The sequence below is a fragment of the Arvicanthis niloticus genome, chromosome 3, assembly GCF_011762505.2.
Source record: "Arvicanthis niloticus isolate mArvNil1 chromosome 3, mArvNil1.pat.X, whole genome shotgun sequence".
Lineage (NCBI taxonomy): Eukaryota > Metazoa > Chordata > Mammalia > Rodentia > Muridae > Arvicanthis > Arvicanthis niloticus.
Window position 1 is genome coordinate 111088684 of NC_047660.1, and position 27783 is coordinate 111116466.

The 27783-nt window shown below is 42.7% G+C and overlaps 1 protein-coding gene and 1 non-coding gene across 2 annotated transcripts in view; one reads left to right on the forward strand and one right to left on the reverse strand.

Moving 5' to 3' along the window:
* The window catches only part of Marchf4 (membrane associated ring-CH-type finger 4), a 107135-nt gene that overhangs the window by 33933 nt on the left and 45419 nt on the right, over positions 1-27783 (forward strand). The gene's annotated exons all lie outside the window — the stretch shown is intronic.
* On the reverse strand, positions 12853-13040 carry LOC117706474 (U2 spliceosomal RNA). Its single transcript, XR_004606561.1, has one exon. It is a non-coding gene; the product is annotated as a U2 spliceosomal RNA (small nuclear RNA).

The following is a 27783-nucleotide window of genomic DNA, read 5'->3' on the forward strand; positions in this document are numbered from 1 at the left end:
AGGTACTTAGGGTTGTCAGGCACTCCAGCCTCTAGAAAAGCTAACGGGCAGCTAAAAATGTGTTCATCATTACTTGAAAAAACATATGGATATACCTATCCACACTGGGAATAGTGGAAGGCTTCCAGTGTGGAAGCCCCAGGTATATAAAAGTATTCATAATACCAAGCCCCAAAATAACAGCAAATATGGTGGTGCTTATTCACACAGTCACTCAATTATGGCATTTTTTTTTTTTACTATAGAAATGTCAGTTGGCTTCACAACGTGTTCTTTTAACTTGGTAACAGTGTCTGACATTGTGGCTTCCCAGCACTGACTTCAAAGCTTCACGCCAGTATGTCTACCCTTTAACCTCCTGCATTTAGCCAACACCCTGTTGTTAAAAACTCATGTTTAAGAATTCTATTCATTAGACGATTCTGTCAAGAAATCCACACAGCCTGATCTGTCATCTTTCCTTTAGGATAATTTCTTACAAGTGGCATTGTTGGTAGGGGGAACATGTTCATTTTTACAGCTTGGTTTTAACAGGGCTTACCAAACTGCCTCCCAGAAGGCTCTTTTTTTTTTTTTTTTCAAATAGCTGTTTGTATTTTACTTGTGACAGAGGAAATGACTCTGGGTAAACTTATCAACACAGAATTCATCTAAAGCCAGTTTTCCAAAATTAGTTCATTAAATGACCATAGACTAGTCAATTAGGAAGATAGATGAGAGAGCTAAGACAGATATTAGATAGGTGATTGATACGTAAATGATGTTAAATAGACAGAAGACAGACAATGATAAATGATAGGTAACATATGACAGATTAATAGAAAGATAAATGGTTGATAGATGATAGGTAGCTAGGTGATAGATAGATAGATAGATAGATAGATAGATAGATAGATAGATACATACATAGATACATAGATAGATACATAGATAGATACATAGATAGATACATAGATACATAGATACACAGATAGATACATAGATACATAGATAGATACATAGATACATAGATAGATACATAGACAGATGGATGGATGGATGATAGGTAGATTATAGATATAAAACAGCTCTTTAATAACCAGTTAACAGAATAAGTAATTGAACAAGCACACTGACATAGTCACAGAGCAATTTCTGCTGCGTAGGAAGACGCCCATGCGGTTTTTGGAAACTGCCATGCAGTTTGAATGGACTGGTTTTCATTTTGTTCTTATGGCAACAGTTGAAGGACTGCTCAGTTGTTGAAGTAATGGCGACTCGTGTGCGAGTGTCTCCAACATCTAAAACCTGAGTTTCCTCATTAGAGTCTAGAGCGATGGTGTTTTAAATGGTCTCATTCATCATTCAGGGTTTACAAGATGTCTCTTAAGGTTTGATTTTTTTTTTTTGTCTGTGTGTCACTTCCTGTCCTTATTATGCTGCTGAGTCATCTGCTAGTTCTCAATGGTTGCTCAGTTTCTAGCAATCAGTAAGTAGAGTAATAAGGAGTGAGACGAAGAGACCCCATCGCTGGTTTCTTGCTATGGTACAGAATCTCTCTCCCAAATGAAAAGGTGGGAGTGATTACAGCTGTGGTTTCTTTCTGGGGATGTTGAAGGGATGGACCCCACAGCCAGGCATCCCTTCACAAACTGTATCAGCTACATATAGAAGGAAGACTCCCATCACGACCCTGAGGGAGAACAGGTGAGAAAAAACCTTGGACAATTTTAAGGAAACTGGGTCAAAAGAAAGTATTTGAGAGCAGAGAGAAGCAAGGAGTGACGAAGGGGTTAGCATTTTGATTCACGTGCCCAGCGATTCCCAGGGCAGGTGCTCTGTGCCTTGAGTTTCAGCAGAGCCTGGCTGTGAACCAGTTCATACCCCCATCAGCAGTGAGGGCGCTGCACAGCTGCTCCAACACATGGCTTCTTAGAGCGTTTTAATTTTCCCTCATCTGATGGGGTTACCTGGAACCTCACCGTGGCTGTGTATCTGTTGTTTCAGCTGTCATTTAAGCTGAGTATGTCCTGGTAACGTTACTGATCTTTTCATAACGGGCTTGCTCTTCGTGTTGCCTCTATAGACTTCTATGGCTTCTTTATACACTCTAGGTTTAGGGGTTTTTGTTTGATTGATTTTGTTTTTGTCACATATATGTTTCTACAAATGTCTCCTATTCAGAAACTTGACTATTCATCTAAATATTTGAATGACTCAAAGTCTTTAATTTTACCTCCCGTCCACGCCATGTGTGGTTAATGCTGTTTGTATGTTATATGAGAATCTACCCATCTCAAAGAGCAGAATTGTCTTTTTCTTTATAGATTTTCTTTTCACATTTAATTGACCTAGAGTTGATATTTGTGGATAGAGTGGGGATTCACCTTCTTTTTTCCACACACAAATATGTGTTTTATTACATTTTCCTCAGGAGATGTGATGAAAGCTTCATTTACTCCAGGTAGGGAATTGAGAACAAATCAAAGAAACTAGTCCAGCCAAGCCTAGTTTGGTGAACCAGTGAGTTTATACTTACAGGAGTTTGTGTGAGGAAGCACAGATATAGAAGCATAGTCCCTTACAAGGAAGAAAAGCCTCTCTCCCTCTCCCTCTTTTTTTTTCTCTCCCTCTCCCTCCCTCCCTCCCTTACCCCAGCAACCATTAAACTATTTATATTCCCCAGAGACTGATGGGGCCTCCTGTGGGTCTTGTGGGCAGCTCCATAAACCCTTTGGCTCTACCTTACAGGCCCTGTGAGCCCTTGTAGGCCTTGTACACCCGATCTCTCCTTCATGATAGAATGTTAGCCCCAGTCCTGTCTTGGGGTTTGCATTGCTGTGAAGAGACACCATGACCAAGGCAACTCTTATAAAGGACAACATGTAATTGGGGCTGGCTTACAGGTTCAGGGGTTCAGTCCATTATCATCAAGGTGGGAGCATGGCAACTTCCAGGCAGGCAAGACACAGGAGGAGCTGAGAGTTCTACATTTTCATTTAAAGGAAGCCGGGAGCAGATTGACTCTTCCTCATTGGGCGGAGCCTCAAAGCCCACCCCAACAGTGACACACTTCCATCAACAAGGCCACGCCTTCTAACAGTTCCATTCCCTAACACTGATTTAAAAACAGCTGTGTTATGCCCACAGGGCTGCACTCTCCAGTGTGCAATTGGCATCACCGTGTGTATTGAAAAGACTAGTTTCTTGTTGGCCTGCAGTTTCACACTGGTCATGAATAAGTGCTCGTGTGTCTGTCTGCAGACCTGCATCGGGACACTGCTGGATCCTGGGAGTCTCTGTCTGCTCAACTCAATGCCACACCGCGTTAGCTTGCTTCTATTTTAAGTCTTCCACAAGGCTCAATTCTTTAAGTCCACATTGCTTACCCTTAGCCCCTGCGTCTCCTCATAGATTTTAGAACAGAAGGCAGTTTCCACAGGAAAGATGGAATTCTGATTGTAATTGCTTTGAAATCATAGGTGTTCAGGGTAGGTGTGGGGGGATGAGTATCTTATTAAATTTCTCTCATCCAAGTTTTGTCATTAAAATTTCTGATGCTTTAGGAAACAATTTTTTTTTTAACTTTCTTTTTCTGCTGGACATATCAATTAATTTCCCCAGTGATCTTAAACCTTCTTTAAAAGATGCTAGAAATAACTTTTAAATCATGATTTGTAGATTCTTTTTCACTACATACTCAGCAGATGAGCTATGAAGGATATTTTGTATTTATTTATTTATTTATTTATTTATTTATTTATTTTTGGGTTTTCGAGACAGGGTTTCTCTGTGTAGCCCTGGCTGACCTGGAATTCACTCTGTAGACCAGGCTGGCCTCGAACTCAGAAATCCGCCTGCCTCTGCCTCCCAAGTGCTGGTATTAAAGGCGTATGCCACCACTGCCCGGCTTCTTTTTATATTCTAATGACAGTTTGTTTGTTGTTACTTTAGTGACATGCCTTAGACTTCCAGGTGATAGTGAACATATCAATATCATTTCTACCCACAATGGGGTGAAACCTTTAATAATTTCTCAGAACTGTTATCTTTTAGGACTTTTGTAAATGGTCTTTAAGAAATATAGGAAGTCTCTGGTTTCCAGTTCACTACATGATGATTAAGTCATTTCTTCATCTATTGAAAGATCATGTAACTTTTATCATGTGACTTTTCTACTGTACTCTGACATGGAGGAAGCTGCCTGCTTCTCATTTGCTGCACAACCTTCCATAAGAACTCACTTGGCCCTGGAGTGCTGCTGGTGTTACCTATGACCGGATTCAACTCACTGAGTCTGCGCCTAGGATTTGTGTGTGTCATCACCAGATACTGGCCAGCAAGTTTACTTTTGCTTAATGTTCATGTTGGGTTGGACATCACAGAATGTAGTATTCTAGCTGGTTTTTTTGCAGTTTTCATAATATCAATGTCATTTGTTTCTCAAATGTTCCGAGTGATGTAATAGCGAAGCCCCCAGGTTCACAGCTGTCTTTGTGTGCAATTCTGAACAGTAGGTTATTTAGCCGACACGTGGACAGTCAGACTATTTATTCCTTTTATGGTGATTGAGTAAACTGTGCTCTTTATTCCTTAATCTTATTTACATCTCTGAGGTAGGGGGAGGGGCACCCACAGAGGCTAGAAGACATTGAAGCCCCTGCAGCTAGAGTTACAGGTGGTTGTAAACTGCCTAACATGGGTGCTGAGAACTGAATTTTGGCTCTCTGGAGAAGCACCCACCATTCTTAACTGCTGAGCCATCTCTCCAGCTCTTATCTCCCCCTTTCCAGTTAAAAATCTTGTTTATTTATTTATTTATATTAAAAATTCACACAATATATTTGAATCATAGTTTCTTCTCTCCCACCTTCCAGATCTTCACCTTCCCACCCATCCAACTCCATGCCCTCTTTCTCTCCCTTTAGAAAGCAAACAGGCAACTAAAAAAGCAAACCAGAATTTAAAACACACACACACACACACACACACACACACACACACGCAGGAAACACACATATAAAAGCAATACCCACAAAATTACAAAATCAGAAACCATACTATACAAGCAAAAGACCAGTAAGATTAAAAAAAAAAAAATACCAAAAGCAATATGAAACAAACAAACAACAACAACAAAAATCTATTAAAACTTCATTGAGTTCGTTTTGGGTTGGCTGCCTACTGCTGCTCATGGGGCTTCCCCTCAAGTGTTGTTAATATATCCAGTGAGACTTCATCGAAGAAAACTGACTTCTTTTTTGTAAGCAATTGTGAGTTGGGGATAGCTTCTTTGTAATTTTAATTTTTTCAAAGGCTGTTTTTAATGATGGTTCTTAAACACTTTAACCTCCCTTGTAGCCCACCACCCACCAGAGGTAGTGGGAAAGAAAGGATATGAGGGCAGGGCGGTGGGGGGGGGAGTGGACCTGTTTAGAAATGGTTCTTTGGAGCAACTCCCATCTGTGTTGTCTGGAAATCAGCAGTCCAGTTCACAGGTTAGCAGTGGCAGCTTGATCCACTCACAAACACCTCACAGATATACCAGCAGTCCAGTTCTGTAGAGTTGGGTTAGCAAAAGTGGTGACATGACCTAGCAGAGACAGCCAGGCCTCAGCCTCTGCTCAAGTCAGCAGGAGGGACCCGAAGGGATGCCAGGAGAAGTTCTCAGTTGTGCCTCTCTCAAGGAAGTGAAGGCCAGCAAAGACAGGAGACCCACAAGTGTTGCACAGCTAGCTGTACCAGCAAGCCAAGTCTCTGTCACTGACCATTGGATCCTTTTCATACCCTCCAAACATCACGTGTCCTCCATGTGCCTTATCTCAGCACAGGTCTTGCCTCAGAACATGCATCCAATCAACCGAGTCCTTGGAAGTGGCAAGAAACTGTAGTACATTACCAGTTTTTTGGTGAGTTTCTTTCTATGGAATCCCAACAAATGCAGCTCAACCCGCAATGTAAGGTGGACCAATACATGCATGTCGTTAGCAAAGAATCCTTCATCACACGTCCTTTCACATGCTTGCTTTAGAGAACACCCTTTCTTCTGTGTCTGCTTCAGTGAAACATTCCTTCACCAGTCTGCCTTAGCCTTTCACACCTGCGTCCACTTTAACGAAACATTCCTTCACACGGTTGCCCCAGCAAAACACCATCCAACCGATTTTCCAAAGAACTCTCAAGTTTCTACTTCACTTCTTGGTTAGGGACGGGAGTTTACGTCCACTTCTTCCTCTCAGCACTGGGACCCCTTCTGACTGGAACCTATGCAGGCCCTGTGCCTGCTGCCAGTCTCCGTGAGTTCATATGTGCACTAGTCCTGTTGTGTCTGGAAGACACTGTTTCTTGGGCCCTATTCTCTTTCCATATTCAGGAGTCTTGCTAGAGATATACTCGTTTCATTTAACATTTGTTTGCTTCTTGTTTGTTTGTTTATATACAACGGCTCACTATGTAGCCTGGGCTAGCCTGACACTTGGTTATTTAGCCAGGCTAGCCTTAAAACTCATGATCCCCCTGCCTCAACCTCCCTAGTGCTGGGATTACAAGTGTGTTCTTCTACACTCAGTTCTCCGTTTCTTTCTTAGCCTTGCCAAAAATGCAGCTTTTGGCTATGCCGCTTTTTCCCTTGTGAGCATTTGGTTTTTGTTTCATTTATTTCTGATCTTATTTTTACGATCCTTCTCTCTACTCTGGGTTTAGTTTGCTGTTCTTCTGAATTATTCAGATAAACCTCTAGATTTTGGCTTTCAGCCTTCCTTCTTTCCTATATGAGTATAAACAGAGAGAAGTAAAGCCATATTTGATTCATGGGTTTGGTTTGTCACTTTTTTTGTTTGTTCATTTCCAGACAGGGTTTCTCTGTGTAACCCTGGCCACCCTGCAATTCTCTCTGTATACCAGGCTGGCCTCAAACTCAGAGATCCTAAGTGCTGGGAGTAAAGATGTATGTTACCACTCCCGGCCACATTTTCATTCTTAGTGATGGGAATTTTTACAATAATAAACATAGGGATTATTTAGGACTTCTGTCTTAGTTTGGGTTTCATTGCTGTGAAGAGACACCATGGCCCAAGCAACTCTTATAAAGACAGACATTTCAACTGGGGCTGGTTTAGAGTCTCAGATGTTGAGTCCATTATATCACAGCAGAAAGCAGACATGGTGCTGAAGGAGCCAAGAGTTCTACATCTTGATCCAAAGGCAGCAAAAGAGACTGGATTCCACATTGGGCAGAGCTCGAACATAGGAGATCTTAAAGCCCGCCTCCACAATGACACGCTTCCTCCAACAAGGCCACACCTACTCCAATAAGGCCACACCTCCTAATAACGACACACCCTATGGGCCAAGAATTCAAACACATGAATCTTTGAGGGGAGGGGGCCAACCCTAGTCAAACCGCCAGAGCTTGTGTTTTGTCACTTTCCGTTATTATGACAAAATACTTGAGATTATCTTTTTTAAATGAAGAAAGATTTTGGCTGAGAGTTTCCATTTGAATCTGCAGTCACTGGATCCTGTTGCTATTGGTCTGTAGCACTGTCTAATGTTCTTCTTCTAGTGGTCACCATTGCTTTCAGTGGTCTAATATAACCCGAAACCTTTCCCATTCCAGAGATGATGGAGGACATTAGGTTGTATAAGTCTTCCACCTTCGCCATAATGGAGTTTTTAATGCCCCAGATCTTTAAAGCCTGGTCACTGTTCTGATCTTATGCAGTCAACGCTGCCTTTGTCCATGTGTCTACTCTGACTCGCTCCTTTTTCTTCCTGCACTGTTCACAAACAATGTGTGGGTGGTGAGACGTGAGTGTGTGCTCTAATGACCCTGTAGAATAAGGATGGGATGTATCAGGAGGCACAGTGAAACAGATTTACAAGGTGTGAGCCTGCTGTGTGCGTGGGTCACTGAGAGTGTCTGGGGCTTGGCTTTCTCCCTACTGAAAATCAGGGTTGTATGTTTGCTTGCCCAGCCTGTCTTGCAGATGTCCTCAGCATTAAAGAAAATAGAAGCAGACACAGAGAAGCTATAACACCAAGGCAAGGATTTCAAATCCACCACGAGCTATTTTTAGGTAGTAAGGTGTTCTTTTGTCTTACAGAACCTTTCTTGTTTAAACCACGCTACTGTTTAAAAATCTTATTTCAAATAAAATATTTATTTCTACCTTTATCTTTGGGGAAAGAAAATAGCCTAGAGATGCAACAACTGCAGAAGGGCTTCTTCCCAGTCGTGGCCATGGGTGGGAGCCAGGCATAGCCCTCTTCTCCCGCATCATCATCTTGGTTTTGTGCAGGCACGGTGTCAATGCACATAGATCTCAATACGTACATACACATCTGCATTCACGCTGCCAAGCCTGCTCTACTGTCTTGATATCTGAGCTGTGGCCCTGGGAACACACTGAATCTGCCTTTGTTGTATTACTCATTTAAAGCCAGGGACACACAGGGACAGGGCTTTCTAGTGTTTAGGGTTGCTAAGCGCTGAGATAGGTGACTGAGGGAAGTTGTAGAAACACTTTCCCTAGGGACCTATAAATAAAACAGATTCATCCCCAGTCTCTCTGGGATGCACAGAAGGGAGAGAGAGAAAGAGAGCTGACTGTATCATCACTTCTAGGTTCTAGGTCTGAATGAAGATGAGGAGGAACTGTTTTAGAGTCTGCCTGTTGGAGGGAGATAAAATTATAATCATAGATAGAACATATATTATAACATAATCCAGCATTTGGAAAACAAAAAATGTCTCGTAATCCAGACAACAGAAAACATGAGGGTTTTATGAAAAACAGGCATGGCTTATTGAACTGTCCACTTCAAACTTGTCAATATCACTAATCTAAATTACACCTCACTTTTTTGAGAAAGGGTCTTACTATGTATCCCAGGCTAGCCTCAGACTTGTGATTCCTCTGCCTCTCAAGTGCTAATATTGAAGATGCACATCACCATGCCAGCTATATCTGAATTGTTTTCTATATCTGAACATTCTTAATGCCAAAGTATAAATTAAAATGAAGAAGGAAGCAAGGAATAAGTTCTGAGGGTAGACTGTGCCAGCCACTAAGTAGATCACCGGACATACCGCTTATACTATTGGATCATTGCAATGTCTTTCAAGGTAGGCATAATCATTACACTCATCCTTCAGGTGTTGAAACTGAAATTCCTGTGGTAGAATATACAGCAGTTTCCACAGTTGGGAGAGTCACACCGTGCAGTCCAGATGGAGTGGTTCACACACTTGGGGACTCTCTCCATCTGCTCTGTGAGCTAATCATTTGAATGGTTAGGAAAACTGAGAAAATTTATCACTGTAAGCTTGAAGACAGAAGGATGAAGCAGACATAACTTACTGTGGTATCTTCTGGGACATCTACTGAAGAACACACTTGTTAATTCCATATTAGAAGCATTCATTCACAAATCCCAGCCACTGGAGGAGTCATCCCATCGTTGTTAACAGCAGGATGATCAGAGTGAACAAGAGAAAGAGGGCTCTTGTGAGCTACTGGACTGTCCTTCCCAAGAAAGGCTATGACTTCCTTGGCCTTTGTAGTAAATACTTCTGTTTTGTGATAGGATATTTCATGACAAGATGTTTCCATCCAAACAAAATACACCCTGACCCACACAGCTAGACCCATGAATCTTCGGATTAGTTTTAAGACTCCTCATGAATGTTAAAACCCCTCACACAGGAAACAAATGGACATATTCTGAGGGTATATGTGTCAAATAACACTTGTTTAAGTTAAGGTTTCTATTGCTGAGACAAAATATTATGACCAAAAAGAAAGTTAGGGAAAAAAGGGTTTATTTGGCCTACACTTCCACATTGCTGTTCATCAACAAAAGAAATCAGAACAGGAACTCAAATAGGGCAGGAACCTGGAGGCAGGAGCTGATGCAGAAGCTATGGAGGGGTGCTACTTACTGGCTTGCTTGCCTGGCTTGCTCAGTCTGCTTTTTTATAGAACTTAGGACTTCCAGCCTAGAGATGGTAACACCCATCATGGCCTGGACCGTCCCCATTGATCACTAATTGTCAAGATGCCTTACAGCTGGATCTCATGGAAGCATTTTTTCAACCGAGGCTCCCTTCTCCTTGATGACTCTAGCTTGTCAAGGTGACTCACAACTGCCTATAGCTTCATTTCCAGAGGTTCTGATGCCCTCTGGTCTCTAGAGACATATATATGTGTGTGTGTGTGTGTGTGTGTGTGTGTCACACAGGCATGCACACATAAATAAAATGAATAAATCAATCTTTTTAAATGTAAGGTAGAAAATTAAGAAGACATAAGATGTCAACCTCTGACCTCTACACACACATATTCATATGAGCCTTGCCCAATACACAAACACATAAACCATATGCAAAAATACACACACACACACACACAGAGAGAGAGAGAGAGAGAGAGAGAGAGAGAGAGAGAGAGAGAGAGAGAGAATAACACTGTCAAGTATTTAATCCACTGTAAGGTAGCTGTTTAGCTAATATATCAATATCACCAGAGGGCACATCTTCTATAACAATTCAAATTGGAGAATATGGCTTAAAGAATGGAGAATGTGATTTGGCTTGAATATGGTTTGTCATCTAAAACTCATGCTGGAGTGTTGATCTTCATTGTGAAGCTTAATCTGGTGTTTAGAGACAGAGCCTTGGGAAATGAGTTAGTTCAGTTCGAATTAGACAAGTTCGACGAATGACTGAGACTGAATCCCAGTGACTTTAAATCAGGGGTGGGGGTGGGCTACCTGTTACCTCAAGATTCCCTGTTTCACCTTGAGACTCTGCCAGAAAGGAGGCCATCAACAAATATGGCTCCTCCAACTTTCACCTCCAGAATTCTGAACCAAAACAAATCTCTTTTCTTTACAAAGTATCTGCTCCTCAGATATTTCAGCACAGTAATGAGAAAGCTGATGGCTACAGGGAAACACCCACAGCAGGCTTGCACTTCTCGGACCCAGAAGCCCTTCCTAGCTGCCCTGTGCTTCAGAAACCCTCATCCCTTTCCCTTCCTTCTCCGTTCCCACCAGGCAACCCATCTCTGGTCCTCTACTTAGATTCCTCTGATATGCCCTGAAACTGGGTTCTTAAACATGTCCATTCTCAACCTTTAGGGTGGGTTTCTGAAAGCAGGGTGCCCAGACCACTTGCTTTCAGGTCATAGTGGATATCTCATTTAAATACATTTTCTGTGCACTATTCCAGATCTGCAGTCTGGGAGCTCCTGGGATGGGCAAGGCGTACTGAGCCGTAGAGAATTTCTGCCTCAGGCACCATCCTTAGTTCTGTGTACTGATTTGGAGTCAGGTCTCTTCTTCCCTTATTTCCTGCTCTGCCCCAACTACGACTCATGCCCCAGGAGAATGGCCACTATTCCTTCAAAGATGTTCCTTTTTCTACCACAAATACTATTCCTAGAAAGCCAGCTGGCACTCTCCTGTTCTTTTTTCCCCCAGGTTTTGTGATCTTGTGTTCTCTTCCCTCTCCCTCGCTCTCCCTCTCCCCTCTTTCTGCCCCTCCTCTCCTCCCCTCTCTGGGTGGAGGATGGGTGGAAGGTGCGGCTTCCGTCATTATAAGAAACCGAGCAGGCGAGCACCCACTCCAGGAAGTACAATTAAGAATGATCACAGCAGGAAGGCTGCTCTCCGGGAAGCACAGAGAGCTGTCAGGACAAGCGACCTTTCTAATCACGCCTGACATTTCGCAGCCTTGAAGGCAAGGCGGAAGAGCTGCCCTTATTCTGGAGGCGAGATGTTGATCTGTGTCACCCCCCAGACACCTGCATCTGAGGCTGTGGTGACTTGGCCTCCAGCCACTCGGTGAAGCAGAATGTGCAAAGGGCTTTGTTTCCCTAGGGAAAGAGAACACACTGAGCCAGAAGCTTAGGTGTTTGGCAACTGAGTCTAAACTGGGAAAGAAAGGTATAGGAGAAGCAGATCACCTCCTCTGAGGATTAGCCTGCTCCCAAGGGCTCGAACAGTCAGGCTGATCAAACAGGGCCTGTGGGAAGGATACCAAAGAGGATTACCTTCCAGCCCCTTCCTGCCCCAAAGTACTGGCTGCCCTGACTCAAATTTAATCCCTCTCCATATGGAAACAGTTTTAACTTATTTGTTTTTTTTTTTGTTTTTGTTTTTTTTTTGTTTTTAGTATTAAAAAAGAAAAGCTTATTCTAGAAAAGGCCACACAACATATATAAAGTATAAAGAAGAAAGGTAAAATTACATTTAATCTTATCAACCAGATAAACTCTTAATATTTTGAGAACAGCTGACCAGAGTAGTGACTTGAACCCGGAATTGCAGCTATGGGGAGGCCCAGGGAAGTCTCAGGTTCAAGGCTAGCCTGCAGGACAGTGTCTCCAGGACACTTTGTTTCACACAAAATGCAAACAAGAAGTAAAGCAATGTTTTGAGGACATACAATACTTTTTTAAAAAGACTTTTTAAATATACATGAATGTTTGGCTGTAGGTATGTAAGTGCCCTGCGCTCACGCCTTGTGCCCACAGGGGTCAGAGGAGGGCATGCGATTCTCTAGAACTGGAGTTACAGATGATTGTGACCTGTTCCACCGGTGCCAGGAAACCAACTCTGGTCCTCTGCCAAGAGCAGCCAGTGGTCTTAACTGCTGATGCATCTCTCTAGCCCCTTATATACAATATTTTAAAACAAAATTGAATGCTATCATAAATGCTATTTTGTAAGCTGCTTTAAAAAAAAAAAACAAACAACATCCTGAGCACACTTCCACATCAACTAAATGTAAGTTGAACAAAGTCATTCTTAGTGGTTTGCCTGTGGTGCATTCTGGGAAAGGGGCTTCTGGTTGTTGTAAGTTCCCCTATAGGGCCCACCATTCCTGAAGGTAAAGCAATACCAGGTTAACATAGAAAGTGGCCACAACAAGCTCCTAGGCCATCTCAGAGCTCCTAACAACCCAGCCAATATATCATCTTCAGATACAGTCCGCACCAGCTATTCAATGATAACACAGCGTGTACTTGGTCTTAGCCAAAAGGCCGAGAAGCACTGGCTCTGAGTTTTAGTCATGGTGGAATATTCTAGACCAAATGTCCTCCTAGTTGAATATTCCGATGGAACTGAGTGAACTTTCTTATGCTATATTCCTAGACATGGACTTGCCGAGTTGAAGGATATGTGTCCCCTTAAGTGTTTTGCTCTCAGTCCTCTTGATAAGCAATGCTGGTGCTCGTTCCCACCAGCATGGGAGGGTCTCCTGGCTCCATCTGCCTTGACATTGAGAATTATCTTTAAATCTTTACCATTCCCAGGAGTGAAAATGGTATATCCCAATGGTCTGAGTGGGTCTGTCTCTCTGTCTGTCTGTCTGTCTGTCTGTCCGTCTCTCTCTCTCTCTCTCTCTCTCTTTCTTTCTTCCTTCCTTCCTTCCTTCTTCCTATTTTCTGTATATATGGGTGCTTTGCCCACATGTATATCGGAGCACAATGTGTGAATGGTGGTCATGGAGGGTAGAAGAAGGCATCCTATTCTTTGGAACTGGAGTTATAAATGGTTGTCAGCACCATGTAGGGCCTAGGGATTGAACCTGGGTCCTCTACAGGGGCAGCAAGTGCTCTTAACCACTGATCCAACTCTCTAGCTCTTCAGTGTGTATTTCTATGTGTTCGAATTTAGAAGCGTTTCTTTTGTTTATTGGCCATTTGAGTTGTTTGTTTTGTGAATTCTCCTGACCTTCATTCCTTTTGGGGGAGAGGGAGTTGCCAGAACTTTCTAATATTTAGTTTCAAGTAGTTTCTGCATAGTAACAAGAACTGCTTATTATTGAATTACACTTTTTTTTTTCTGGTTTATTGTCTTCAATTTCATGTGGGTTCTGTCATGGAGACATTAAAATCTTCTTATGTTGTCTGAATAGCATATGATTCCATCTTAAAAAAAAAGAAATCATATTTATAAAGGCCTTATTTATTCTGTTACATTTTGTCTATTTATTCAGTGTTTGTTTCCCCAGCTAAAGTGTAAACTCCATGAAGGGCAGAAATAACTATTTACTGTATTTTTGTCTTGCATGTTGTTGTTCTCAATTTCCAGGTTCCTTCAGCCGCTCTCTCCACTGTCTAAAATGGTCTTCTATTCTTTTCACATTCAAGATGAAGTGGCATCTTTGCAGAGGGCTCTTTCTAGTTACCCACTCTAAGGAAGGCTCCGCCAACCCCATTCTTCTCTCACACAACACTCTTGTTTCCTCTGTGACCTTTATTTTAAGAAGAAGCATAGACCATTTCACCTATCCGTTATTTGCTTCCCCGACTAGACTATAAACTCCATGGAGGACAGAAATCATAGCTCTTGTGCACTCTAAGCGCCTAAGCTAACATCTGGCATACGGCATAAACACAAAAGAAATTTGTTAAAGGTCATTGAATGTTAAGTCCATCTAAACTTTATTTTGGTATAAGGTACGCACTAAAGATTTGGTTTAAAATTTCCAGATGGCATCTTGTGATTACAGGGCAGAGCAACAAAGCAGACTAGCTTTCTGCTAATCCTCACTTCATTTGACTCCAAGAAATGAAACCCAGGATGCAGCAGGGGCGTGGAGTTCCTGGCTCTTGTCCCTTAGAGCCCTGTCACCTCCTGTCTTTGTGGTGACTTCTTTCTCTCCATCATTGTCTTAGCCCTAAGTGCTTCCCATCAGGCTTATTTCTGGGCTTAGCCTAGAAAGGATCCTTAATTAATGGTATTTACTTGCTGGTTCACATCACTCCAATGTCAGGGGAATCCGCTATCTTTGATAGGTTTCATTCATAGTAGCCTCTGGAAAGCCCAAGGACTCTCTTCTCCCTCCACAATGCTGAAAAAAACAAAAATAAAAACAAAAAAACGAGAGTGTTCTGCACCCTTCAGCTCTGGTTTCACTTCTAACAGCTGTGACCATGATGACAGGGTTGGAAGGGGCAAAAGAGAAGATGGTGGTACTCACTTACATGGGCTTTGGAAGTTTCAAGTGCCACCTCATGTCTCGTCCATTTTCTCCCTCAAAGATCACCTGTGGGGCTGGTGAGGTGGCTCAGTTGGTAAAGGAGCCTACTACCAAGCCTGACAACCTGAGTTCTGTCTCCAGAACCCACGTAAAGGTAGAAAAAGAGACCTGAACATTGTCCTCTGTCCACCATGTGTGTCTTGTAGTATGTATCCCACTCTACTTCCTGCATGCACCCGGTAATAAAATAAAATAAAAACTAAAACTTTCCTGTGAGGTAGCTTCAGCAGCTTTACAGTCAGGCCTTTGAGGGGTTATACCTTTAAAACTTCTTATCAGTAAGTTTTTTTCTCAATGTATTCAAGTACCAACATTAGGTATAAAAGAATGGTAGAATTAACAAAAGATTCTGTTTCTCAGCATTTAAAAGCTCTAATGAACTAATACTCAAAGAAGTCCAACTTAATATTAATACTAATTCTTAAAGGAAAACAATTAAAAAGAGACATCAAATATTATTTAACTTGAAAACAACAGAACTCACAGAGAAGAGCCAAGTGTACATTTAAAATTTGATAAATGTAGAGGCCAGAGAAATAGTTCAGTGGGCGTAGGCGATTGCTGCCAAGCTTGGTGACCTGAGTTTGATCCTTGGAACGCAAGGTGGAGAAGGAGAGAACCGATTCCTAAAAAGTTGTCCTCTGACCTCTACTTGCTTAGCGTTTCCCCACACACACACACAATTAATAAGTAACATTTTAATGCTACTTCGCACTTCATCTTTAATCTTTATAAAACCATTTAAAGTGGCTTTCATTAGTAACCATATTTTGTTTTAATTTATCTGTGGTAGATGCAGAAACAGCATATCCTTTGATAGCCAACAGGGATAAGGGAAAGCATGACCCAAGTTTTTTTGAGACAGTGTTGCAAGTAGTCCAACCTCACTTCACACTCACTATGTAGCCCAGGATGGTCTTGAACTCCTGATCCTTCATCCTCCTCCAAATGTCAACTCCCTTAGTCTTTATATTGTAAAGTTCATAGTGGAGGAGAGTATTAGAGTACCCATCAGGAAATGCCGATTGCCCTGATTATAGAAATTATCCCTAAAAAAATGACCAAAAACATGAATACTAGACGGGCTAGTGACAGAGATCACATATTTATTTCAGTGAAATTTTTGCACCTGTGAAACTTGGTTAAATACAACTCTTGGGATCCTAGACTTTGCTTTCGTCCTATTGTGGAAAAACGAAAGTGTCTTATAGACACTAGTATTTTAAGATGACAGAAGGTCAAAGGGTGTTTCCTTTGGTTTAAATATCAGTCAAATATTCCTTACGTGGGGTCCTAGGATATGGCTGTTGCCAACATAGGGTCTTTCATAATAAAAATATTACTAAACTAAAAATATAATACAAAAATTTTAACCCAACTTATTAAATCCCAAAACATCCAGTTTTGTAAATAATGAAAGGATACAACTTAAATCATCAAGCAGATACTGTTTGCCCCTAATACATCCGTTATGAAATAAGAGATTACAATAGTACTGAACAGAGTGTTATAAAACAAGCGTTTCACAGTCTGGGTGGGAGAATAAAGAAACACATCTCTAGACGAGGCTTTCCCAGGAACCTTCCAAATGTTCATACCCCAGACACTCAATCTTACTTCTGCAAATCTCCACTGAAAACGCTTACCACATGGTTGTTTGGTAACGTGTGAAAATGTGACAAACCCAAGTGTTGACAACAAGGATGTGATTTTAAAGTTTCGGATTCTAGCACGGCAGGCAGGCTATGAATAGCCATGCTTCCAGGTGCTACGTGATGACATAGGACATCCTCCCGAATAGAAAAAGGATCCAGAGTTTGACTCCAGTTTGTATTTTTAAGTATTTCATTTAAAGAAAAGATTATAAGAAAATTATCAAAGTATTAACACTGTTTATCTCTAGGTGGTAGGGTTATAGATAAACCTTTTACTTTTTGTTTGTGTTTTGTTTTTGAGATAAGGTCTCACTGTACAGTCTTGGCTGGCCTAGACTTGGTATGTAGATCAGACTGGCCTCCAACTGAGAGATCTACTTGCCTATGCTTTCTAAATGCTGTGACACTCACCACCACATCTGACTAAATTATACTTTTCTTGTTAATATTTTTCAAATTCTTTAAAATAAAGCATGATTTATTTATTTTGTTTGTTTGTTTGTTTGTTTAGACAGGGTTTTCCTGTCAAATATGACTTTCTTTATTTTAAAAGAATAGACAAGCCAGGCTGTAGTGGCTCACACCTTTAATCCCAGCACTTGAGAGACAGGCAGGTGAATCTTAAATTGGGGGTCAGCCAGGGCTACAAACCCATCTTGGGGGGAAAAAAAGACAAAAAGCTACAGGCAGCTAAGGAATGCCCAGGGAGGGAGAATTTGTTGTCCCAGGGATGAGCCCCCTAATTCATCATCCAATTCTGAATGGTTATCCCTGAAATCACATACACACGAGAAACACTAAAGGGACACAGTAAGTTGTATTTATAAATTTATGCATTACATACAAACATACATATATACATACATGTAACATTAACGAAAAAGAAGCTATGAGTTTAAGAGGGAGTGAAGAGGACATGGAAATGGTTAAAGGAGAAAAGGGGAGGCCGGAACTGATCTAATTATATTTTAATTTAAAAAATATATTTAAAACAACAACAAAAACCTAATTTTCTGCTTATCCTTTATCTCCTACCTTAGTAATGTTAACATGATTATGGTCTATGTTCACTAAAATCCAGAAATTTTCTATGTCTTTCATGTCAGCCAAATATCTGCCATATGCAAGGGACATAAACGTCCAGAGATATAGACAGGGCGCTTCACAATGAAAGACACAAAACCAATGGATACAAAGAAATCTAGAATACATAGGCAAGATCTGGAATTCAGATTGGCTGCCCCAAAACAGAGCAAATTCTATGTCACGCTAGAAAACAGAAATGGAGGCTGAGAATAGCAAATAGCACAGATTTTTGTGTTGCTGGAGTTTGGCTGCTTTGTGGTTTCTTCTTTCTTTTACCCCTTTAACCCCCTAACACTAGGTAAGAAAGAAAGTTAGGGGAGGGAAGAGAAAAAAAATCCCTGAATAAAGTCAGGGGTAGGAAAGACCCTTTCTAACAATGTGTTAGACTCCTTCTTGCTGATTAGGGCCTTCCAGTTCCTTGGGGCAAGTTTGATCTTTGCCATCAGGATATCTGACTTCTTCTTGTATCTTTGCCCAGGACTACTTGACAAACACCAACAAACAGCAACCCACCGACCAACTCCCTCAGGACCCTAGCATTTATATACCCTCTGAAAAGTCCCCAGAATTCCGAATCTCACCCAATCACAGAAATTATCTGCAGCTAGCAAAACCACACTCCTTGTTAGAGCATGAGGCAAATCGTGGTCAGCTACTGTGGACAAACTGAAGCAGCCTCATATCCCACACCTGGGATTAAAATGAAAACACAGCCTTACAATCTTTCTGTACTTTTAAAGAAACCAAAATTCTCACAACGTTTCTGTTTAGAGTAAGTATCTGCTGTTTAGTAACTGCAGTTGCCATCAATGAAAGAGCAACCTCTATGAGGAGAGACACTCACCTCTGGGGGCAAAGCTAGATGACCCCTTGGTGGCAATGCTGAAAGATGCCTGCTTACCACTGAGTGATTGGGCGGGTAGATGCCTCCCAAGTCTCATTAGACCCATAATATCTGCTTCACCCATCATAAAATGGAGAGCCCTGGACTTGCCACTTTCCCATTCCAGTCTCCCAGCCCCTCGTCTGTCTTGAAGAAGGCACCAATATCATTTGAGATAGATGACATTGTTTGTGGCCGAGAAAAGACCAAGTAATGCTCTGGGGTTAGAAAACTGCCTTTTTTTTTTTTTTTTTTTTTTTTTGGTTGTAAGCGACAGAAAACCAACAGAAACTCTGTCATGCAAAACAGAAAGGAGTTGGCCAACATTCAGGGAAGCCAAAGGGAACCAACTGTGTGCAGCATGGGGGGGGGGGGGGGGACCAAGGGCTGTGTTTCTATTTCCAGCCCTTAGTTTGTGGAGCTGAGTTTGGCTACAGGAGAAATCAGGCCTGTTCATGTGGAAACAAGACAGTCTCTGACAGACTGGTGTTTAGGTTACGTTTCTACCTCATGCCTCCAGCTCTGATTGGGAGTTCTCACAGGACATAGGAAATGGCCTGGAGAAGACGGTCATGTGATTCATTCCTAAGTGGGTCAATGTGTCCCAGGAATGGGAGTCCTTGTATTAGTTAAACATCTTTGCATGTACACACTTAGAACCAGGATGGGGACCACACAGGTTGATCCAGCTATGGAACAGGATTGCCTTATGTGCACTGTGGAGAGAGCTTGTCTTCGTTAATAATACTCATGCGAATTTATTTCATGTCCATGTTGTGTGGTCATTCTGCTTCTCTCTTCTTTGTAGACATCCTCCTGCAGTAGTTTTTGCTCACAGTGCTCTGGCCTGTCTTCCAGATAGATTTCAATCAAAACCTCTTCCTCAGCAGACACACTGTGAGGGTTAATTAGGTTTTCTGGAGACCATCTGTAAAGTGCCATGGGATCTTCAGGACCAGATGCTGTATGAAGATAGTTGTTAGAATCGACTCTTCATCTTTATCCTTGTGAGGAATGGGGAGCTGTCCGGACCAAAGTGCAAGGAAAGAGACATCTACAAATGTTCCAAAACATCATTTTGACCATAATAAGCATTCTCTTTCCTTTCTCCATCACTTTATTAGCTGTCATTCACAAGGAGCAAGCATGACATCCATGAATGGGTTTGTGCATCCACACACCCTTCTCGGAGAAGAACACTCAACTTGGGAACTTGGAGCCAGGAGTCACTAAATGGGTTGTGCAGTCTGAGCTCCACCAGGATTGGCGCCCTGGAGGATTAGCAGCTAGCTGTGTCGAAAGGCTTTCCTTTTTTAGCTCAGGTTAACAGGCTATGAATGATACATAACTGTCTGGGCAGTGTGAGAATGTCATAGTCTGCGCTCCTCTGTCAGCCTGCAAGATGCCTTACTGTCAGAGACAAATGCTGGGAAGCCGAGGCCCAAGAAGGTCATAGCTCAGGGTTCAGGAAGTAAAGCATAGTCTGGCTCACAAGCCATCCCTTTAACACGATGGGGCACAGGGCAGGGCTCCTCTATGCTATCTACTCACGTAGGTCACATAGACCCATGGCCAGCATTCAGAGTGACTCCGGAAATAACTCTCTACAACTGGTCTGGCAAGACTGGAAGTTCAGGCTGAAACTCTGTGTGTCCAACTTAAAAATAATCATTATAATATTTCCCCAATTTTTAATATTAAAGGCATTCAAAACATTAAAATCCACCCATTTTACCTCATTACATTGTTTGATAGCTCTCATTTGTAATGCATTCCCACTCCAAGCCCTCCCACCTCCCACCCCCCACCCCCTGTCACCAGGAAAGTGGAAACGTATAGGTCTCTGAGACTCACTGGTCAGCCATCCTTGCCTAAGTTGTGAGTTCCAGGCCAGTGAGACTATTTATTTATAACAACAACAAGAAAAAGGGGTGAATAGCATTTGAGAAACAACACTAGAGGTTGACCTCTGGCCTGCACACATGTGCGTACATGCATGTATGTACACATGCACATACATACACACTATGGTAGTTTGAAAGAAAATGGCCCCCATAGGCCCATAGGGAGTGGCATTATTTGAAAGGATTGGGACATGTGGCCTTGTGGGAGTAGGTGTGACCTTGCTGGAGGAATTATGTCTGTGGTGGTGGGCTTTGAGGTCTTCTATGCTAAAGCCAAGCCCAGTGGGTAATTTTCTTCCTGCTGCCTGCTGATACAGATACAAAACTCCCAGCTACCTGTCCAGCATCATGTCTGTCTTCATGCCACCATGCTTCCCACCAGGATGATAACCTCTGGGATAATCACTGGGAATCATCACCAGTGAAATGGTTTTCTTTATAAGAGTTGCTGTGGTCATGGTGTCTCTTCACATCAATAAAATTCTAACTAGCACACATACACACACACACACACACCTAAAAAAAGTAGAGTCCACTATATACTTACGTGTTTTAAACATGGAAGTACAGTAAAAGACACGTTACATTACCACCCAGCTTAAACTTTCCTATCTTATTCCAGCTTGCAGGAAACAAGAGTTAACCTGGTCAATGTGATAAGAGTAGGATGGTTTCTCCAGGAACCCCTTTTTCCAGAGGAGTTAGTCCTCAAATGACATGGAGAACATTGTTTTTCTGGAATGTGAAGATGATTACAATGGAAGTAATATGGCAGAAAAATAAAAATACAAAAAAATATTCAAAGACAGGGCAGCTGAATGATCTTCATTCATCATTTGGTATATGATACCTTGTCTCTCTGTCCCCCTCTATTAAATATGTGTGTGTGTGTGTGTATCACACACACATAGATACACACCTATGTCCATACATCTATAATGACATATATTTTTCCCTGAGCCATTTGAGAAAGTTATAGATTTTAGGGTATTTTCGTTTTAAATACTTCTCTCTTGAGACGTTCTCTTGACAGCAAGCAATGACGGCTGGTTAGACAACAGCCGAGAGAGCAAGGACATGCACTGCCAAGTTCGGCTATGTGAGTTCGATCCCCATTATATCAATACTACAAACGATTATAAAATCCATAAGTTAATGATTTGTTTATCTCCATGATGCCATTTAAGCTGATTTTCTCTCCCTCTCTCCACCCGCCTCTCCCACCCTTGTCTATCCCTCAGGGTGGGTGTCCGTAGGTTTTGGAGAGTGAAATACTAAGACCAGTTGTTTAAGAGACATCTCGGTTTGACTCTGGGTGTTTGTTCATTTCCTCAGGGTCAAATTAAATGAATGAGTGAGGGTCTAAGTTAAATGAATGAATGCTTAGCTGTGTGACCTTGAGAGAGTCACCGGATGAGGAGTGCCTCATTTAGCTATAATGTGGTATATCTCCTAAGGTGGTTGGGACAAGCAACTGCTATAATAACTGACGTTCTCAGCATGCGGACAGGCAAAAATCAGTTCCAGAGAAGTGTTTGTTCTGCCATTAGCATTACAATTGTTGGCACCATTCGAAGCCTGAGGGATCCTCCCCCATCCCAAACAGACTTTCGTCTTCCTGGAAATTTCCATAGTGCCTAACTTCAGTCTCTAGTCTGTAAACTGGGTGGAGGGGAGGAGTCTGCTGGAGGGGGGAGGAGTCAGAAGATGCAAATAAGAAGAACCTCAATCCAAGGCACAGTACAAACCAGTGCAGTACAGAAGATATAAGGAAACAGCATTATTATTCCCTGAGTCCGCATTCTGTTTTATTATTCTCCCGTGTAACAAAAAAAATGTAAAGCAGGACTAAAAACTAGCAAAAGTAGGGACAAACTAACAAAAATCTCATTTCGACCAGGTTTCAACAATATGGTGATGTTCAGACTTTAGTTACCTTATTTTTCAAGTGGAAGCCATAGAACCCCCAAATAGTATATTAAAATAAAGATACTCTTATGAAGTTTAAGCTCAGGATGGCAGACTTAAGACCACACCTATGAGAACCCGCTGGATGAGAAAGTGTAAGGACTCTACGAGCCAGATGGGATGGAGGGCACCAGGAGAACAAGGCCCTCTAAAGCGACATGAGCAGAGCTCATAGAAACTCACAGAGACGGAAGCAGCACACACAGGGCTGGTGTGGGTCCGCACCACGTCCTCTGGGCTTATGTCATGATTTCCGGTTTAGTGTTTTTACGGGATCCCTGAGTGTGTGAAGAGGAGGTTCTCTGACTCCTGGGCCTTCGCCTAGGCTCTTTTCCTTCTGTTTGTTTGTCTTGTCCAACTTCAATGTGATGATTTTTGTTTTATCTCATTATATTTTATTTTGTCATTTAAAAAAAATGAATGAATGAAAACTTACCCACTAGGGTAAATATTTAGTTACTGTTTAGTGGGATTTTTTTGTTTTGTTTTGTTTTGTTTTGTTCTTTTCGGGTATAGTTTTATTTTGTCTTCCTGGTTTGGGGAGTTTGTTGTTTTCTCGGGGTTTTGTTTGTTTGTTGTTTGTTTCTTTTTGAGAAAGAACTTACAGTTGGGTAGGTAGAGAAGGGGAGATCATCTGGGAGGAGAATATGATCAAAATATATTTCAATTTAAAAATTGTTTTAATCAATAAAAATATAATATACTTTTTTAAAAGATCACTCCTGCAAAGCTCCCGGGCCAGAGCCCAGGTGCTGCGGTGCCAGCTCCTCCCCCTGGCACCTGCTCACAGAGCTAAGCCACCATTTGCTTTTATACTTCTCCTTCCTGGGCCATTTCTGCTGAGAAGTGATAATAACTATAAACCCCAGTGATGGCTTGCTCAGTTCATTATTAATCATTATTAATTGCCTATGAACATCTTTCCTGGAAACAACATTAAATGACTTACACAGCAAGGCCTGGCTTGACATATCACATAATGAGGCAAACAAAGGTTTGACTCTGGCAGAGCAGCTCCTGCTGGGAGCCCCATGCCTGGATGGCACACATCCCAGGCAGAGGCTGAGCATTCCGAAAGCCCTCCCCCAGCACACACTCTGCCCCAATCTGCAAGCTTCCAGCTCTACTCCTGGGGGGCAGGGCTTTATCTAACAACTCCACCCACATAGCATTTATACCAGAGCGACACTACATAAAGCAACAGAAAACCAGCAAGAACCCAGTTCCTACCATGTGCCAGGGGAGTCACCCACCCCTCACCCACCTTCACTCTCACCCCAACCGTCAGAAGAAAGTCCTCACTCACATAGGTGACTTCTTCAAAGTCTGCCAGCCTTAGCCAAGGGGGATTTGAACCAAGCCCTTTTAGGCTCTGAAGACTATCCATGTTCAAAGGAGAAGGCTACAGAGTGACCTATTTTCTTAGAATTTCTAGTGTCACCATTGATGCTACATGGCATCTATGGATCATTGCAATAGTCATCTCCTGTGATCTTTTCAAACAATCTTGAGAACCAAAGAAATGGTAGTAGTAGTAATAATAATAATAATAATATTTAATAATAATAATAATTATTATTATTATATACTATCAGACAATGCTTATAGGTTGCCATATACCTAGTGCCGTCTGAACTTCTGGCTTTATATTGATGCCTGTAGTTTTGACCATGACCATGTGATGTAGGTGCTATTCCTATACTGCTAAGGATGAAGAAGAACTGAGAAGCTCAGTGACACAGACAGAAGAAATATTGAATAGCTTGTCATGGGCAGTGCTGGGACCTAAATCCATGCTCTTCATGACTGCTAAAGCTAAATGAGGATTAGTTACTAGCTCTAGTCTGGTTCACTGGTTCCAAGGAAGGAGGCCAGGAAGTTGCCATGTAAAGGGAGAGAGAGGAGAGGGGAGAGAGCAAACACACACAGAGAGACAGGGGTTGGGGGACCAAAACATTTAGATTATACAGGAAAAAGCCTCTGGGAGAAGGGCAGCCCAGACTTTGGGTTGGAAAATTCAGAACTGGGGGCAGGGTACACCAGGTAGGGACTAAGGGATGCTGGGAGAACCTGGAAGCCAGGCCTGCAAGCACTTTCCTGACCAAGCCATCCACGGCTCCAGACGTATTTGCTCCGATAAACTCCTAGGGTTAGGAGAGAGAAAGGAAAATCCTGGTAAGGCTCTTTAGAGACCTGTAATTCCAGTCTCAAGTCAACCCGAGAGTCTCAACTGTCAAGGGTTAGAATTTCCAACCTTAAAAGCCGGGCCACACTTGGAACACAATGTAAGTTTTATTGCAAGGCCGGTGTCTAAGGTGCTTGGGAAGTAAAGGCAGGAAGAAAGCAAATTCGAGACCAGTCTGAATTACTTGGTAAATTCAAGGCCAGCCTGTGCTTGTCACATAGCAAGATCCTAACTCAACAACAACAACAAAACAAAATAGTAGTGGTACCACACTAGGACATACTCATACAGCAGGGACTGGAGTTCTAGATGGTGACAGTGAATTAGTGACCCATAACTTCTGTGTATGATAACTAGGACCCACGGATAGCCATTCTCTGCTGTCTCCAACAAAGGCACAGCCAGAAGGTGACAGGCCAAACCTGGGTCAGGCTAGAGTCAGGCAAGGAGAACAAGTGTAATCCTTGAGGCCCAATGAAAAAACCAACAGGAAAAACCTGGTCAGTGCCAAACATTCAAGTTGGAGTCAGAAGTGGATATGAAGTGGCAAGTCCAGGAGATAAATGGGGACAGACAAGAAAAGCCATGACAGCTGTAGGATACTACAGAGTAAGCAAGTCCTGGTGGCTTTGCCACTGGCCAGACAGAATTTGGACAAGATAAGCCCTTTGCTCAGTGTCTGTCACTGGGGAGGGAAGAGAGACTTGTCTACTTTTACAATGGAGTACCTGGGCAGGGACTGGAGTTCTAGATGGTGACAGTGACACTAGTGACCCATAACTTCTGTGTATCTCTATCTCTAGGTAGGGTCTTCTAAGTTGCAAAGACCTACACTCTAAACTTTACACCAAGTATTGTTTCAAGTAGCAAGCTGTGTGTCTGATGCAACTATGGGACAGAGAACCTACGATGGGAGCAAAGTCTTCTTTTAGTTGTCTCTTATTGTTTCTGGGGTCCACATGGCCACTCACAGTTGAGGTACTGCATAACCTGAAGGGTCTCACATAGCCTATAAGTGCTCAGTAACCCCAGACTTGCACTGTGCATAACCCACATGGATGTATGTGTAGATCCTGTCTGGGTAATAAAGTTCCCTGTTGTGGCCTGAGGTCTAGTCTAAACCTTTCTTTAGCCTCTTCCAAAACTGCTTGCCTTCCCTCCCTTCCTTCCTGCCTCTCTCCCTCCCTCTGCTCTATTTACACTGACTATCTTCCAATCCCCTATCTCCTAGGATGAATTAAAGATGCCTCTTCCTCTGAGAGACAGGGCCATGTTCCCTTTTCTTGAATCTAGTTGAGTCTCATGACCACTTGAGCAGTAGTGTGCAGTACAAATGGCACTGTGATGATTTCTTGGTTTCTTAGAACACAGTCCTTGTGAGCGTTGAGTCACCATGTCCTGGGTGCAGCTACTGTAGATACCACAGGACAGCCATATGTGTGCCAAAGCCTCTGCTGAACCCAGTCTTCCTGCCATCTGTATCAAGACTCTAGGTGTATGAGCTAAGCCAGCTTGAACCTTCCAGGTCAGCTCACCTGTCAACTGAATCTGACCCAGTGATCTCAGCCAGGGCCCCAAGGACCAGATGCCCACATGTCTAACCCACAAGATAATGAGCTGAATGAGACTGTGGCTTTTAGCCACTGAAATTCAGAAGGGTTTTTAGGATCTAGGGGGATGGCTCACTTAAAAAGTACTTGCCACTCAAGCATGAGAACTTGAGTTCAGATTCCCGCGCCCATGTAAAAAGCTGGGCATGGGGCATATGCCTATAACCTCAGGGTGTGATTACATCACAAGCATCAATTTCTCCTACTATACAATAGCAGGGACCACAGTACCCCAGGCACATAGCTGGCACTTGGCACACAGTATAGACTAAGTCCTTCAAGAATGAATGGATGAGGGTTTGCATGCATGGATGGATGGATGCATGCATGCATGGGCATGTGGTCCTAGCCTTTCAATCTGTTGTAGAGTGGTGCCGCCCCAGAGGCTGCTCTGTGTGCTGGGAGGAGCCAAGTGATGGGGATCTAGAAGCTGCTTGCCTTCATACACAAAGTAGGCTTCTTTTTATTTGTGTTATATGCTGATAAGCCTTTATAGGCTTCACAAAAAGTAAACTGTCTGGGTGTGCTCCATTGAAAAGACAACTTCCCCTGGCTAAAATAATCCAGATCTGGTCTGCACTCTCTTCCCTGTGCTTAGCCTAGCTGTTGGAGGTCAGTAGAAACAGCAGGGTTGGGCCCAGGGTCCTAAGAGGCAGCTGCTTGCTCCCCTGCCTCTGGGTGGAGCTGAATCTTGTGCATACTGGCAGTCACTCATGCAAGCACACACACACACAGACACACACACACACATACACAGACACACACACCATAGCAGACCACATGCCTACTTTCTTCGAGGGTTTTTGCACTGGAACTCAGAATACACATGGTTGTAAAGATGTGGGAACCCACCTAAGGTGTGGCCACAGGAGCATGTCCAGGTGGTCCTCTGAGGCTACAGTGGAATTGATCTACCAGGAATGGAGTAGTGTAAGCCATTCTGTTCCTGAAGATCAGGCTTTAGTGGAGGTAAGGGAGGTGGTGTGTGTATTTGTGTGTGTGTGTGTGTGTGTGTGTGTGTTAGAGGTTGATAGGAGGGTAGGGGAGAGAGGGGGAGGGAGGGAGGAGAGAGAGAGAGAGAGAGAGAGAGAGAGAGAGAGAGAGAGAGAGAGAGAGAGAGAGAACAGGAGGTAGACAAGAGCAAAGTGAAATTATTTATAGATGTCAGAGGTGTGTGTGAAGTCAGTAAACACAGAATACTTATGAATGAAGCCAGGATGCTGAAGAAAGGAGGGAAACCACCGACTATTAACACTTAGAGACCAGTTTTTCAGCTTCCATCATCTCGTAGCTGCTGCATGGCACTGGGCGGCCGACCCCGCTTCTTCCCTCAGTTCATTATCTATGAAGTGAGAGTAATGAGCCTCATCTCTCAACACAGCAGTCAGCTGAGTACGCGCAGCAGTGACTAATGGTCCCTTGCTATTACGAGGCAGACATCTTCACGTTGTGTTTAGA